The 17,736-nt window shown below is 40.2% G+C and overlaps 1 protein-coding gene across 1 annotated transcript in view; it reads left to right on the forward strand.

Moving 5' to 3' along the window:
* The first annotated feature begins 8,824 nt into the window (after positions 1–8,824).
* The window catches only part of CNOT2 (CCR4-NOT transcription complex, subunit 2), a 184,307-nt gene continuing 175,395 nt past the window's right edge, over positions 8,825–17,736 (forward strand). The window contains exon 1 of the mRNA XM_006859551.1: positions 8,825–8,972. The gene's annotated coding sequence lies outside the window, so the exon portion shown is untranslated. The remainder of the gene's footprint in view (positions 8,973–17,736) is intronic.

Below are 17,736 nucleotides of genomic sequence, written 5' to 3' on the forward strand. Positions count from 1 at the left end.
AACAACAACAACAACATCCTCATAAGATAAATCTAAGGATTTAACGAGTTAATAGACGTAAAATGCTTAAATTGGTAAGTGGCAATGTAGTGAGTGAACCCCAAACAAGAATTTCCTACTTCTGTAACTATTACTATTCCTCCTTAATAATTTTCTCCAGATAATGAAATCACATTACCATTGACTCTTTTTAGTACCGTGCTGGTCATACAGTAAGTGCTAGTAACACTTGTTAACTAATAAAACACATTTCTTGTTGTTGAGTCAGAACCTGTACTGGGTTTCCAAGTAACAACTGGTGGATTTGAACAACCTTATGGTTAGCAGATTAGCTTATTCTACGGCACCATACGAGGACTCCACCGTACACTTTTGGTGCTGTCAAGTGCCACTATGTTGGTTCCGACTCATAACAACCCTGCATAAGATTTCTGAGAAGCGGCTGGCAAGTTTGAACCACCGATCTTGCAGTTCAAACTAACCTTGCGATCCAGTGCTTATCCTACAGGACACCAGGACTCCACCAGCGTACTTAGGCCTAACCTTACTCATTATACAAATATCTTTGGAGCATCTGTAAATCTGTTTTCCTAAGACACAGTGCTGAGGAGGATAAAATAACAAAATTGTATGGGAGAAGTACAGCCAAAATACTCCTTACAAGCCAGGATGGTGAGACTTCATACTGTCATACTTTGGACATTTTATCAGGTGGGACCAGTCCTTTGGACATGTTATCAGGTGGGACATCATGTTTGGTAGTGGAGAGTCACCAAAAAAGAGGAAGACCCCTAATGAGATGCACTGACACAGTGGCAGCAGCAATAGGCTCAAACATAACCACTGTGATAGCGCAGGACTGGACAGGGTTTTGCTCTGTTGTGCACAGGGTTGCTAGGAGCTGGAATCGACTCAGCAGCACCTAAGAACCACCATAACCCTCAAGTTGCTTATAATCAAAAAAACAATTCCAACTTCATAGGAAGGTTAAGTGAAAAAAAAAAAAGGGGAGATTCAGAAAAACTTCACGAGTCCTGAAAGAAAAATGTGTTTGTTATCTACTTACTGCTGTACAACATTACCTTAAACCTCAGCAACCAAATCACATTTATTACCCTCAGATTCCAGAAGGGGATTATCAGAGCAGTTCTTACTCAAGGTTTCAAGGGGATTGAATGATTTGCTTCCAAGCCCACCCACATGGTTGTTGATGGACCCGTTTCTTCTATTAGTCAAAGATTTCATTTCTTTACCCTTAGGTTTCTCTTAAGTGTCCCCATGACATGGCAGCAACTTTCCCCAGGGCGAGTGATCCAAAAACATGAATGGCAGGTGTGTTCAAACTGCTGGCCTTTTGGTTAGCAGTCTAGTGCTTAACCACTGCACTACCAGGGCTCTTTCATTGGAAGCAAATTAGAGTTCAACTCACCTTCAAGGGAGGTGAATTAAGACCATGTTTTTAAGAGAGACATAAAAGAATTTTTGGAATATTTTTTAAACCATTACAGAAGACTGTAAATAAACTTGTTACATTTTGAGGAAAGGAAAGGTTATTCAATCAAAGCAGACAGAATATTGCAAAGGTCTGAAGTGTGAAACAATATGGAATGGGATTTAAGTGCAAGTACTGTAGGGTAAGCACTTGACCACAAGGTTAGTGGTTCAAACTCACCAGCTGCTCCTCGGAAACCCTATACAGGGTTGCATGTAGTACCCGAGGCTGCGAATGGAAGGTAGTAATAGGTCATGAAAGACTTTATACCTTGTAGTTTGAACTTTTATCTTGTAGATGATGTTGTTAGGTGATGTCAAGTTGGTTCTGACTCATAGCAACCCTATGTACAACCAAACACTGCCCAGCCACATACCATTCTCCCAATTGTTATGTTTGAGTCTATTGTCTTTGCCACTGTGTTTCTCCATCTCACTGTATGATTGCCATCATTAAAGATTTTATGTAGGGAAGTCTCTTAAGATGTGCTTTGTTGAAAGAGTAATCTGGTGGTTTAGAAGATTAGAAAGGTAATACAAGCCTGCTTCAAAAAGTTTATGTAAAAATTCTACTACCTTTTAATTCCATTAACTTGTTGAAGTCCCCTGGCACTACAATCAGCTAAGAAAATATTTTCAACAATCCAGATGAAGGATAAGGGTTTTACAGAAAGATAGATTCTAGACATATTTATAAGGCAAAATGTACAGGTAAAAAGTGATTAGATATGGGTTACAGAGAAGAAAAAAGATATGGAGAAGATATAGGTGACTGAGTATGCATTACTATTTCTCAGAATTATTCACTTTTTCTTTCAAAGATAAAGCTCTTAATTTTGATTCTATGAAAATGAAAAAAATATGAATACATTAAAAATAAAAATTAATTGTAGTCGTAAACCTCTGTAAGGTTGAATGCCTTGTATATATCCTGTTAGCCCTTCTTTGTTAGACTTAATTTTTTTTTCACAAAATTTGAATCCTTTATAAAACTTTCTCTTGGCACATAACAATGTATCATATTGATAAAAATTCCTTCACATCATTTAAAATTTTCAGTATATTATTCCAATGTAGATGCAACTTATTAGATTTAACTAATAAACAATGTAATAATGAATACTCTTGCAATCAAATTGCTGCACACATTCGTTTTTCCTTAGTATATATTTCCAAAAGAGGGATCCTTCACGTCAAATGTAAATGATGAAATCTTTTGATACATATTGCCTAACCAGAAATAAGCCAGTTTACACTGTAAGATGTATAAACTGTATCTCTCTGAAACCTTACCAATAATATCAACTAATGATAACTGATTAAAGTAACACCTGAAGACTAATACATGACATGTAATTCACTCTTAAGTCAGGCTTACAATGAAACTTGTATTATCATTCAAAGTCTGAGATTTTTACATGAATTATAAATGAGGTCTAATGAGTTATATACTAAACCAGAACTTCTATTTAGTGGGAGTTTCTACCACGGATATTACATTACAGACCTCTTTGATTTCCCAGCCTGCCTTACCAACTAAGCTCTCCGCACTCCACCCATGACTGCCACACAGATTTCCCAGAAAAGAGCATAAATTTTTATTTTCAAGGGTTGGAGGCTAGGACGTCACATTACTTCAGCAGTTTTTCGTAGCTGCTTTATAATTAGGATTTTAACTGTTGTGTTACAAAAAAAACACTAAACACTGTAAGGCATTCATTAAAAAAAAAAGTCTACCTAATCTTTGTTGTTAAGTGCCGTCAAGTCGGTTCGAACCCATAGCAACCCTGTATAGGGTTTCCAAGGAGCAGATGATGAGCTTGAATTGCTGACCTGCGGTTCAAACTAACTTTGTAGTCCAACACATTAACCCACAGGGCCACACCAAGATTTCACTACCTAATCTTGGTAGTGTATTTTGTTCATTCATTCATTGGCTCTTTCATTCAACAGAACTCATCTAGTTGAACTGCAAGGTCAGCAGTTCAAACTTAGCATCTGCTCTTTGGAGACACTGTACAGGGTCACTCTGAGTCAGAAGCAACTCAACGGCACTAAATACACGTGAGGGAGAAAGCAATGAGCAAAACATATATAGTCCCTGCTTTCATGGAGCTTACACTTTACATTTAGTTAGGTTGAAGGGATACAAATAATACTTATACATCAACTTTTAAGAAAATCAGTGGTTTAGTGGTGGAATTCTAGCCATAAATGTGGAAGACTGGGTTTGAATTCTGTTCAATGTGCTTCTGTGACAGCTGAACATGTTTCATTAGAATTTGCAGGCTAACAGAAACTAAACTAGGAAACCAGTCCTGGTGATCTATTTATGAAATCACAACTGACCAGAAAGCATTGCGTTCTGCTGTGCATAGGTTACCTTAAGTTAGGAGCATTAAGAAAATAAAGGATCATGTTGCTGTTAAGGAGCTCTAGTAACGTAGTGGTTGAGTCGTCCTGCTAACCTAAAGGTTAGCAGTTCGAAACCACCAGCTGTTCTATGGGAGAAAGATGAGACTTTCTGCTCTTGTAAACAGAGACCCTATATAGGGTTGCTTTAAGTTGGAACTGACTCTACAGCACACCACCACCACCACCATTGTTGTTTTCCGAGGAGCGGCTGGTGAAGTTGAACCATTGACCTTGTGGTTCCAACTGACTTTGCAGTCCATTCAGCACATTAACCCGCAGCACCACAGCAGGACTCCAGTGGATCATCTGATAAGAGAATAAATGAAAGGGGAGCTACTTGAGGTAGAAGAGTGGCCAGGATAGGAATGGCCCTGAGATAGAATATAGTTAACATTAGGTTCAGTTGAGAACAAAAGACTCAAATAGTGGCTTTAAAAAGAGAGTTTATTTTTCTCACATCAAAATCTGGGAGTAAGAAAATGTATGGCTAGTATGATGCTCCAATCTAGAAAGACCAAGGATCCAAGGCTCCTGTCAGCTAAAAGTTTTGCCAGCTCTAAAATGGGGCGATTTGTATATGACCCAGATTCAAATGTTTTGTTTCATACATGTTGAATATGATTTATCATTTGAGGGCATCACATCTGCATTCTAGGATGCAGGATATAGGAAGAGATAAAGAACTGAAGATATGCACCATCTTTTAAGAATAGTTCTTTAAGGGTGTCACATGACACTTCTTTTATAGCCCACTGGGCAGAAGCATCACATGGCTATGAGAGGCTGGAAAACAGTCTTTATTCTGGACAGTCATGTGTCCATATCCATTACTATGGAGAAAATGGAGTATTTCAGGGAACAATGAAGTCTCTGCTCTGACTAGAAAGAACTTAGTATATGACAGAAACAGAAGGCAATAGGAAGGGTGAAAACAAGATGAAGTTGGTGAGATAAGCAGGAAACGGATTATGCAATCTTAAAAGCCAAGGCAAGAACTCAGGATTTTATTCTCTATTTGGATTTTATTACTTGGTAGGGGATATGTGCATAGGGAGGTTATTGGAGGATTTAAAATAAGACAATGATAAAATCTAAGTTTAAAAAAATAATCACTGGCTGTTTGAGAATAGGTTGAAGGGGTCTGCGACCAAATGGAAGCATGTAATGCGGATACTGCAAATGTTCAGCAAAAGAATACGGTGACTCAGTCAATGTGGTAGCACTGGAGGTGATAAATGGTTGAATTCAGGATGTATTTGTATGACAGAGACGAGGGTACTAGCTGATGAGTGGGATGTGAATGTGAGGAAAAGATCAATTACAGAAGATTCCTAGTTTTATACTTGATCAAGTGAGCGAATTTCTATATATAGAAATCAGAAAGATTAGGACAGGAGGTTCAAGGAATGAATAAGATATATATGATTAAGATGTAAATATTCTGATTTATACAAATTAAAAAGTCTGAGATGCCTGTCCTTTCTATCCCTTACCAAACTGTTTCATTACTACCCACAACTTAAAAAAAATGGGAGACCTACTTCTTCTATGGAGTCCTGGTGTGGCACTGTAGGATAAGCACTCAATCTTGGGTCGATTTGAACTGCAAGATTGGCAGTTCAAACTCACCAGTTACTCCTCAGAAACCATATTATACAGCGTCGCTATGAGCCAGAACTGACTTGACAGCACTTAATAACAACTTTTTTCCACTTATCCACTTTTTCCTACAACTAGTTATATACAAACTTATCCTTCAATAAGCATTGTTTTCCCCTCAAAATAAGTAGTTTTAATAAGGTGCAATGTCATCTACCTTACACATATTTTGAAAATATACAAAGCACATACTCATTAAATGTGGACTGTTTAAAACCAACTACTAAACGGGAAAATTCAATCAATATTTGCAATAAAGATGAACTTGTTAATGCAATACACTAATTTTTTAAATGCACCATTTATTGGATGCTTATTAGAAAGTCAGAAATATGAGGGGGCTTTAAAAAGTTTATGGAAGAATTCTACTGCCTTTTAATTCCATTTTTTTCCATGAACTTTCTTAAGTTCCATATACAAAGTCCTTAAAAAATGCTTTGTTATTGTTAAGTGACATTCGGTTCTGACTTACAGTGACCTTGTGTAGGGTCTCCGAGGAGTGGCTGATAAGTTTGAACCACTGACCTTATGGTTCATACCAATCTTGAAGTCCATTGCATTATCCTAGAGCATCATAGTACAGTTAATATCTAGAACCATCCTTTAAGGTGGTATGAAACCAGTTTTACAAACTTGCAATAGGTTGGGTGGAGTCCTGGTGTGGCATTGCAGGATAATCCACTGGACCTCAAGGTCGGTTTGAACTGCAAGGTTGGTGGTTCAAACTTACCAGCTGCTCCTTGGAAACCCTATACAGGGTCGCTCTGAGTCGGAACTGACTTGATGGCACCTAACAATAGGTTGGGCACAAGTAACACTCAAAAAAACCAACCAAAGCTATTGCCATTAAGTTAATTTAGAATCACAGTAATTTTGTATTTTGTGGACTGCCTGGTAGGATTTATAAGGCCATAAATCTTTATAGAATCAGGCTGCCAAATCCTCCTGCAGAATGCCTGGTGGTAGGGTTTATGAATCAGGATACTAATCTCATGGTCAGCAGTTCAAAATTACCAGCTGTTCCACAGGAGAAAGATGAGGTTTTCTGCTCCTGTAAAGATTTACACCCTGTATAGGGTCGCTATGAGTCGGAACCGACTCCACAGCACTTAACAGCAACATGTATAAATTAAATAAAAAGTTAAATTAGAATGGCAATACTTGATGTTACTACACACAAATAAGCATACCCCATTTTTATGATTTCATTTTATGGTACTAAATTATTAATAGTGATAGCTCCAAAAGTTAAAGTTGTTGCTAAGTGCTGGCACATTGGTTTCAACTCACCGCAACCCTTTATAGGGTTTATGAGGAGGGCTGGTGGGTTTGAACTACTGACTTTTTGGTTAGTGGTCTAGTGCTTATCCAAAACACCACACCTGGACTTCAAATTATTAAGAACCTGATTAAAACACTCAGTAAGGTTAAATACTACTAAATATTATTGTACTTAGAGGCACACTGATCTTTTAATATACAACCTAATGGTACTGTTTGTTGTTAAGTGCCATTGAGTCGGTTCTGACTCATAATGACCCTGTACAGGGTTTCTGAGGGGCGGCTGGTGGATTTGAACTGCCGACCTGAGGTCATCAGTCCAGTATTTATCCAACAGCGCCACACTATGACAGAGGAAGAGGAAAAGCAGAACAGGCAGGAAGAAACTGTTGGGGGAAAAAGGTGGTGAAGAGAGGAAAGGGCAAAAATGGTGCTCCTCCTTAAATTTTCCTGAAGCAAAAAAAAAAGCAAACACATGAAGCAGAAATGTCAATGAAATGAATGAACTGGATTAAGCATTTTCTATGGGCTAGTAGCATAGTGGTTATGAGTCGGGCTGCCAACCTCAAGGTCAGCAGTTCGAAACTACCAGCAGTTCCACGGGGGAGAACGATGAGGTGTTCTGCTTCAGTAAAGATTTGCAGCCTCGGAAACCCTGTGCAGGGTCACTAGGAGTAGGAACCGACTCCACGGTACTTAACAACAACACGGGCTAGTTGAGCATCATTTGGAATTTAAAGTCACCAGATAATCTGCTGATGTGTAAAACAACAACTTGCATTTGAAAATATGCGTTATTTTTTTATTTTATGGTATACTTATAGTTTTCTTGCTATTTATGACTGATATATCTTTTGCCCCTCAGTAACAAATTTTGAATTGGATTATAGTGATACTTTTGGAAGAGAAAGGTGATTTTATTAAAAAATCTTTTTAAATTAAAAAATTACTTCAAATTAATGGCAATTTACATGAACAATAAATTATATCAATCAGAGAGAAAGGAAAAACAAGTCTTATGTTCTGGAACAAAATCATCCCCAAATTCACACGCAGAGGATTTTTCTAAATCCAAAAAACGTCTCATGATGACGAAAGGGCAAGAGTTGATTTCGATACAAAGGAATACAGCCCAATCTGTTACTGTAAAGAAAACAAATTTAATTCCACTTTGAGTCACAAGTATTTGTCAGGAAAGCAGAGCTTACTTACTCTTGTGGAGGTTCCACTAAGGCCACCGTTCCTGCAAAGGATTCAACCGCCCCAGTTTAATTGGAGACGGTTGTGGGGGGCTGGGGACTGTGGCGGACTCGAGCCCCCAGCTCCTAGTTTGAGTGGGGGCTAGAGAACGTGCTGCGCACCCAACTGAGCCGCTGCTGCCGCCGCCGCCTGCTCCGAAAACAGTGGTCTCCAAAACCTGCTCGCCAACATCCTCCCTCCCTCCGGGCTTAAAAAAAATAAACAAGAGTGGCGAGGAGAAAGTAACAAGGGTTTGCAGAGGGGAACTCACTTCTCAGGAGGTGACGGTGACGTGCGGTCGGTCTCTGGAAGTGCGTGCACAAGCACCGGAGGTTGCGGGGGCTGAGAGAGGAAAAGGGGACAGCGGTCAGGTTGGCCTCAGGTGGGGCGAGTGAGGAAGGGCCCCGCTCGAAGCGGACGTGGGAGGGCGGAGTGTTGGACACAAACACAAACACGCTCCACGTCCCTGAGAAGGGCGGACCGACGCCACCTCACCATTCCCCGCCCCTAGGCCCCGAGGTCTCCCTCCGACCCAGAGCCCAAGCCCGGTGCGAAGCAACCGGTTTCAGAGGCCCTCGCTCACTGAAACGGCTGCTGACAAATCTCCCAAGGAGTCGGAGGGAGGCACGGTGGAGGCCGCGGTGAGAGCGACGGGGTACTGAAGCGCCTCTTTCCACTTTCTGCCAAGTGCGCGGGAAACGGCCTCCTCAAACCAACCCTGTCCGGTCGGCAATCTCAGCGCCCACTATCCGCCGCCGCCGCCGCCTTGAGGCAAGCAGGAGCGGCGGGGGTCACGGCGGAGGTCAGAGGATAAAGGTCTTGCTCCCAGCAGTCTCCGCGGTGGATACGTCGCCATCTTGGATCCGCGGGACAAGAAAATTCATGCGGTGAGTTTTTGGCAAATTTTCGGAAGTCTGGCTGCGGGGCGCGCGGCGGGGGCGGCGGATTCGGGGTCCCCGCAAGGCAGGGGAATGCCTCGGGGCCGGTCCGGTCGCGTCCGGGGTCCGCAGGCAGCGTCCCGACCCGCCGCTTCTCTTTGCTTTTGTCTCGGCTCCAATCGAGAGAGGGAGAGCAGAGCGGGCGGGGAGGGGGGTGGCGGCGGTGGAGAGAGGGAGGGGGTGTGTATGGGGGGTGGTGGACCGGACGTAAAGCGTCGCTCTGCTCGGGCCGCTGCAGCGGCAGCTCTGGAGCTTAGGCCCGGTCCCACCCGCAAGCAACCGGGCTTTTCCCAGACTTGGCTCCCCCGGGCTCCCGCCAGCGCGGAGGAGCAGCCGCCGCGCTGCTTCCTGGGCAAGAAGAGAAGGCGGCAGCGGCGGTGGCCGAGGAGCTCGGCCCCACTTTAGACGGCACTGCCGCCTTCCCAGCAGCTGCCGCGTTCTTTGGCTCTTCACATTCTCTCACTACACGCACATCATCCGCAACTTGTGTGTTTCTCTGTGTTTAACATGGGTGGCACTGAACTGGCTAACGGGCTTCAGGCCTTGGGATACCAAATGCTGTAGATGCTGGAGGGGGATGAATGCAACTGAGATGCCTTTGCAGGCGCACCCGGAAAATGAAGATTCCATGGTGTCTTGGGGACTGATTCCGGATGGTCCTCTGGCGCCAGAGGAATCCAAGACGCTTCTTTCTATCTGTGAAGTTGCTAGCCCTAGGTTTCCACTTCCGCCGGGGTTTCTCCGCCTGTGTCTTGGGTCTAACTTAAAAGTTACACTAAGGAATGAGTCGGGCTAGAGGCCCTCATATATCCTAGTTGAGGCTCTGTGGTCTGTCCTAGAGAAAGCCTCTTACCTCTCAGAAGCTATGATCTTTAGTGAACGCGAATTATAGTTTTCTTTTGGGGAAGCAATTCCTAGGTTTTAGAATTTATTTCAGGCCCTTTGGGTACGGTTTGGTTTTTGTTTTTGTTTTTTCACCACAGAAGTCTAACATACGGGCACTACCCTCTCGGAAGGAACCTAAACATCAACTTCCTTACAATTCTAGGACACATCTTCACTTTTCAGCATCCAGAAGAAAGGATGCAGGACATTTTCATTTTCATAAATCTTGCTCAGAGGATCCTACCTAATTTTAATCATCCTTTTTAATCATTAGATACACTAGTATCAACCCTTGGCCAAATAAATGGTAGAGAATACAGAGCTAACAAAACCTGCTAATGGAGTGGTCCAGATTTGAAATTAGAGTTCAAAGTTGGAGACCTTTCCTTGTCATGCTTGATATTAGGAATTTCTGGAGTTCTGGAATCATAGCTGCAACTTTTGATTTTCCTTCGAAACAGCATAAGTAAAAATGATAAAAGAATGGGTGGGGCAGGGACGGGATAGAAATTTAGAAATACCTAACAGCATCTTCATACATATTGAGAATAATATTATTTGGGAATGCTTGGTATAGTGTACAACAGTTGTCTTTCAAATGCCACTGAATACACCTCTTTGGCAATTTTGAAAGGTAACTTGATCCCAGATTTGAAGGATCATTTCTCAATGGACTGTCTGCGACATTCAGATCTCTTCCATTGAAGTATTTCTTGATGGGCCAATATCATTAGTAAGCTTTGTTGAACTTCTCTTTAGCTTGAGTTCTTTTGTAATATTAGATACTAAAGGGAAAACAAAGAAAAAACATTTCCTTAAAAGAGACAAACCTGCTTTAGCTCTATTAATTTCTTACTTGACTGTAGTAGTTTGACTGTAGTAGTTTCATTTAGTTAAAAAAGTTTTTCCTCCTTTTGTTCCTGAGGACTTGAATTGCTGTGAGTTCTATAAACATTGGTTTATACAGGAAATGAGAAACTTTATCTCATATTTTTTCATCCTAATTAATGCTTTATCCATACAAATAAGTTAACATTAGCATCATTTGTTGGCAAAACCCTTTTGTTCTCTGTATGCAGTATAGAGATATCTGTAATCAAATCTGATATTCTTAGGGAATGAAAGTTGCCTGTATGTTAGACCAAACAACAGGTAGTAACTTAATTTTTTTCACTTTTTTTCTTGCGTTACAAAGTAAATTTATATGGTGGAAAAATTAGAGCAAAATGCATGAATGTGAGTAATTTATACACCCTTCTTTGAGAAATACCTGCTGTTGATGATAATATTAAACTCAGAATTATATGCCTTCCAAGATAACTAATTACCTATTTTTGCTTTATAATTTTGGATGCTTAATTTACTTTTGATTTTTCTGAGAAGCTTTATCATTAATTATAACCTGAAGACTTTTAGTTCAAAAGTAATAAGTACTTTATATTTATGATGAAATTTTACTAAAAGTGCTTCTAACCCTTCTTTTAAATTTTTATCTCTTTAGTAGATATTGGTATGAAAAGTACTTGTATTTTGAAAGACCGTTACAAGAGTTTTTCAAAACCTGTGGAAATTTGTCCCTGACAAATTTGCTGCACAAGGTAAAGAAAACGTGTGATTCACGTGTATATATGAAATGCTGAGTGAGTAAAGATAAGTAAAAAGAACTGGGTTTATAATTTCCTTTTTTTTTTCCTTCCTCATTTAAAGCAAAGTTAAATAACAGCATCCCCCCAAAGACAAAACAAAACAAAATCTTAAATTTTTTTACTTCATTCTGGTTTGATCACATGTTTAAAAGCAGACTCTTAACAATCCCACGTACCTACCTTAATGGCATTTGAGGAAATAGTGAGCAAACGTTGATTATGGAAAAGATGCTACTAAATATTTAATATTTTATTTGTTACCTGGACCTCTTGTGGATTTTGTAACACACAAAAGAAACCAAGGTACTAGATAGAAAGTTTTAGAAGCACCATTAATCTTACATGCACTGCAGTATTTTAATACAGTTGTATACTGTATCCATATCAAGGAATTTAGCGTTATGACAGAGTTGTTTTGGTTGTTTTTCCTAGTTGTTAGGTACCATCCAGTCATAACAGAAGGAAGCACTGCCTGGTCCTACTCTACCCTCACAGTTGTTATGTTTGATCCCATTGTTACTACAGCCACTGTTTCAGTCTATCATATTGGAGACCTTGCTCTTTTTCCTAACCATCTACTTTCCCAAGTATGATATCTTTTTTTAGGAACTGGTCTTTCCTGACCACATGTCCAAAATATTAGAGATGAAGTCATTCTACATATGATAGAAGGAATTGAAGTTCATTATAAATTGTTGTTGTTGTGAAGTGCCATCGAGTCGGTTCCGACCCATAGCGACCCTGTACAGGGTTTCCAAGGGTGTAAATCTTTACGGGAGTAGAAAGCCTCATCTTTCTCCCGCGGAGCGGCTGGTAGTTTCGAACTACTGACCTTAAGGTTCGCAGCCCGATTCGTAACCACTACGCTACCAGAGCTCCTTATAAATTATACAGGATATTTTGGGAAGAGAACAGTAAAATTGGTGTTTGCGCAGAAAGTCTGCTGAAAGAAAGAATGGAAATTTAGGGTTTTAAATTTAAAAATTTTTAAATTTTTTACTTTTTTAAAATTGAATCCTTCCTCAGTGTAAATAATGTACCCCCCATTTTATGTTATTTCTGTGTGACATCTTTTGAATTCTCTTTTAAAACTTACTTCTTACAGTCAATATTACCATGTGCTTTGTTCATGCATTTATATACCCCGAGATAACCTGAAAATAGAATTCCTAATATGTTTTTGTGATATTTTATTTTCCGAAATACAGATGCAAATCTCTAGGTGTTCTTGGGGATGTGTGCTGTGTTGTAAATTAATACAGTTCTTTGCAATATTAATTTTTTTGATAAGACTTTTTTCTTTACATAATGTGGAAACGCAGAAAAGTTAATTTTCGAGGAAAAAGAAAATTTCCCTTCTCTAGCATAGTGGTTACGAGTTGGGCTGCTAACATCAAGATTAGCAATTTGAAACTACCAGTCGTTCCACAGGAGAAAGATGAGGTTTTCTGCTCCTGTAAACATTTACAGCTTCGGAAACCCTGTGCAGGGTCACTATGAGACGGAACTGACTTCACGGCACATCACCACCACTTAACATGAACTCCTGTTGGATTTGGGCTTCTTGAAGTTAGACTTTATTTACTCCTAATGCCTGGCCCTGTGCCTAGGACAGAGTAGGAGTTCTTTGTTTCAACTTGCATTCTCCTTAAGGAAGTTACATGAGAAGATTTTATGTATCTCTATGGGCAGTCTAAATGGAAAGCTTTTTTAAAAGTAATCATGGTGGTTAAATTCCGCTTCAATAGATACTAGCTTATTGTCTTTATCCCTCTTAACGTCATTTTCTAGTATTTTATTAAGAGAAATATGCTTGATTATGAGTGTTTCCTAGACCACTTTGGAAGTGTTACATTATTTAGTCATGTGTCACTAACATTTATGATACCGTCTGTGAAAATAAGATGTTATGTGATTTGGATATTGTGTGAACGCTATATTAGTGCTGGGCCTGCTTTTTCTGTAAGCATCTTGAATAAGCTACTTGCCTTCGCAGTGATGGGCGACAATTCACTATTTTGTTTGGTCCTCAACTCACATCGTTAGCAATTTCTTCATATCTCATACAGGTCGCACTAGCATTTTACCAGATCCTTCAACAGCTTGAAGAATTTTTTCTCATTTTGAGGATTGTTGTGATTGTCCAATGTGGCATGCTTATTATTTAGCAAGTAATAGCATTCACTGATTTTCCACCTTATGTTGTTTAATAACCTTTCGTTGTAGTTGCAGATTGATACTTCTCTTTTACCTCCTGCTGCTTCTATCACTAGCACTGGTTTTGTTATATTTGGGAGTCATGCAATACTTCATGGAAATATTTTTAAAAATAAGATAATTCTACAACACTTAACACATTGAATGAAAGTACAGTATAGTAGAAACATAAGCCAGGAGCATAGGTGTATATTTTGATTGTTGAAACATATAGTAGGCTATACATGTATTGCACTCTTATACATCTGGCAGCACAATCACTTTGACACATGAGATATAAGTGTTGCATGCACAAAGCTCTTGCATTTGTTGCATCCCATTCTCTTGGATTTCAGAGCTCTGGTGTGGCACGGTGGGTTAATGTGGTGGGCTGCAAGATCAATTTGAACCACAAGGTCAACAATTCAAACTCACCAGCTGTGTCTCAGAAACCCTATACAGTGTTGCTGTGAGTCGGAATCAACTCTATGGCACTTAGTCAACAACATTATAATGGCAGATGTATATGTGATCCTGTGTTGGCCAAACAGACATTATGCATCTTATATGCATCCCATGACTATATCTTTAGTACACTTAGAAGACTGCCTAGTATACAGCAAGCATTGAAATTTTCTGAAGGAAAAATGATTGGCACTTAAAAGTCTACAGAACCAGACTCAGGTTAATTTCTTGGTTGTCTCCTTTTCCACTAACATTAAGTTCCATTCAGTTGGATCTTCTATACAGGGTTTCTGAGGAGTGGCTAGTGGTTTTGAACTGCTGACCTTATAGTTAGCAGTCCAGTGCATAAAAAGTATTAATTTTTTATGTGTTTTTATAATCTGAGTAATAGAGATAAGAATCCTCTCAAAACGTTTTTATGCACCCTAATTAAAATTGCAAGTTCGGTGGTTCAAGCTCACCAGTCGCTCCTTGGAAACCTTGTACAGGGTCAGTATGGGTCGGAATCATCTCGATGGTACTTAACAACGTTGATTAGCAGAGATTTACATATAAGTTCTACTAGGTAAAACTTTATTATTAAAGAACATAAACTTGGGTTTCTTTGAAGTAATATTAATGAGATGTGAAACTGAAACTTAAGATGTTGTTAAGTGCCATCAAGTCGTTCCGTCCAACTCAGTGCGATCCTTATAGGGTTTCCAAACAGCATATGGTGGGTTTGAACTGCCAACCTTGTGATTAGCAGTCCAGTGCTTATCCTACAATGTCACACCAAGAGTCCAGCACCTCTGTTGTTAAGTGCCCTTGAGTCAGTTCCAACCCATACTGCCCCTGTATAGGTTTCCGAGGAGTGGCTAGTGAGTTTGAACCACTGACCTTGTGATTCAAACCAACTTTGTATTGTAGTCCAGCGCATTAACCTACAGTACCATACCAGGACTCCAACAACTCTATGGATTGGTGCAATTTTGTTAGTATAGAGACAGACTAGATGTCAACTAAACCAAACCCACTGTCGTCACTTCATTCCGGTACATAGTGACACTTACAGGACAGGGTGTTGTTGCTGTTCAGTGCCCTTGAGTCAGTTTTGACCCATAGCAGCCCTGTATAGGGTTTCCAAGGAGTGGCTGTTGGATTTAAACCACCAACCTTGAGATTCAAACTGACCTTGTAGTCCAGTGCATTATCCCACAGTGCCACACCAGGACTCCATAGGACAAGGTGGTGGTGGCGTGCGGTTCTGTCTCGTAGAAACCCTGCATAGGGTTTTCAAGGCTGTTAATCTTGACAGGAGCAGAAAGCATCATCTTTTTCCTGTGGAACTGCTGACCTTGAGGTTAGCTGTCCAACTCGTAACCACTACACTGCCTTGTATGGTTTACAGTAGTAGAACTGTCACATCTTTCTCCTGTGGATTGGCTGGTGTGTTTGAGTTTTCAGGTAGCAGATAAGTACTTTAACCAATGTGCCTTCAAGGCATCTGATTGGGACTTGTTGTTTAGTTAAGTGCTCTGGAGTTGGTTCCAACTCAAAGCCACCTTGTACAGGATTCAAGGAGAAGGTGGTGAGTTTGAACTACCAACCTTGTGATTCACAGTCCTGTGCTGACCATACAGCATCACAGGTCTTGTTGTTGTGTTGTTGTTAAGTGCCGCCAAATTGGTCCTGACTCACAGCGACCCTGTATAAAGTTTCTGAGTAGTGGCTGGTGGGTTTGAGCTGCCGACCTTGTGGCTCAAATTGATCTTGCAGCTCAAACTGACCTTGCAGTCCAGCGCATTATCCTGCAGTGCTACATCTTATTCCCCCTTAAATCACCACCAAATTAAACCATTTTTACAAGAGCCTATAATGTGTGACCTTTAAATATAAATCTCACAGTGTATTTAATACTTCAGCAACGATTCAAAGCAAGTATAGTTACATTTTTTTAAAAAATAGGGAAACTAAAAGCTTTTAAAAAAAAGTACCATGGTCTGCCAAAAGAACAAACAAATCTGTGCTGGAAGAAGTACAGTCAGAATGCTCCTTGGAAGTCAGGATGGCCAGACTTTGTCTTTCATACTTAGAACATATTATCAGGAAGGACCATTCCCTGGAGAAAGACAACATGCTTTGGTAGAGTGGAAAGTCAGAGAAAAAGAGGAAGACCCCTAACGTGATGAACTGGCACAGTGGCAGCAGCATTGGGTTTAAGCTTAGCAGTGATTGTGAGGTTGGCCCAGGATTAAGCATTGTTTTATCCTATTGTTCACAGGGTCACTGTGAGTAGGTGGCACCTAAAAACAAGTCTTAAAAAGTTTAACTAACTTGCCTAAATGTATAAGGTGGGTTGCACAAGAGGTGAGGTGGAAGCACCTTACCTCCTCTAACTTCAGAAGACATGCTCTTGGTAGTCAGTTCCACTGCCCTATCCAGCTCTGAGATAGCATATTTTAATTTAAGCCTAGAGGGTAGGCAAAACTGACTGATCTCCTAATTAGAATTTCATGTACCTTATTTGCTTAGTCCCACCCAGTCATTTGATGGACATCTTAAGACTGAGTAGAAAGAAAAGGCCGTGTAACAGTCACCCATCACATTGCAGTGATATAGTGGATGCATGCCTATACCAGTTAGCACATAACTCTGTATACTTTTCATTATACTTGGCTAACTTTTATAAGGTACAAATTGAAATATTTAAAAACTGATGCAGCACTGGAGTGCTTATTAATCTATGCTAAGAAATTTGGAGGACAGCTACTTTGCCAACTGATTGGAAAAGATTCATATTTGTGCCCATTCCAAAGACAGGTGACTGAACAGAATGCAGAAATCATCTAATCTCACTAATACTGCATACAAATTAAATTTTGCTAAAGATACTTCCAAGAGGATTGCAGCAGTATATCCACAGGGAGCTGCCAGTAATTCAAGCTGAATTCAGACGAGAACATGAAATGAAGGGGTATCATTGTTGACGTCAGATGCATCTTGGCTGAAAGCAGAGAATACCAGAAAAATGTTTACTTTTTTTTTACTTGGATCCACAACACTGTAGGAAGCAGCAGTCAAGAAATCAAATGGTGTATTGTATTAGGGAAATCTGCTGCAAAAGAATTCTTTAATGTTTTACAGAACAAAGCTGTCATTTAGAGGAATAAGGTGTGCCTGACCCAAGTCATGATATTTTCAGTTGCCTTACATACATTCAAAAGCAGGCCAATGAATAAGGAAGACCAGAGAAGGATCAATGCACTTGAATTATGATGATGGAGAAGAATATTGAAAGTACCATGGATTGCCATTTGTTGTGGTTGTTAAGTGCCGTCTAGTTGGGTCTGACTCAGGGACCCTATACAGGGCTTCTGTGGAGCGACTGGTGAGTTTGAACTGCTGACCTTATGGTTCAAACCAACTTTGAGGCTGAGTGCTAACCTTGCGGCGCTACACCAGGATTGCCAAGAGAAAAACCAAATTTGTCTTGGAAGAAGTGCAGCCAGAATGCTCCTTTAAAGCAAAGATGGAGAGAC

The sequence above is a fragment of the Chrysochloris asiatica genome, unplaced genomic scaffold, assembly GCF_000296735.1.
Source record: "Chrysochloris asiatica unplaced genomic scaffold, ChrAsi1.0 scaffold00033, whole genome shotgun sequence".
In the NCBI taxonomy this organism is placed as follows: Eukaryota; Metazoa; Chordata; class Mammalia; order Afrosoricida; family Chrysochloridae; genus Chrysochloris; species Chrysochloris asiatica.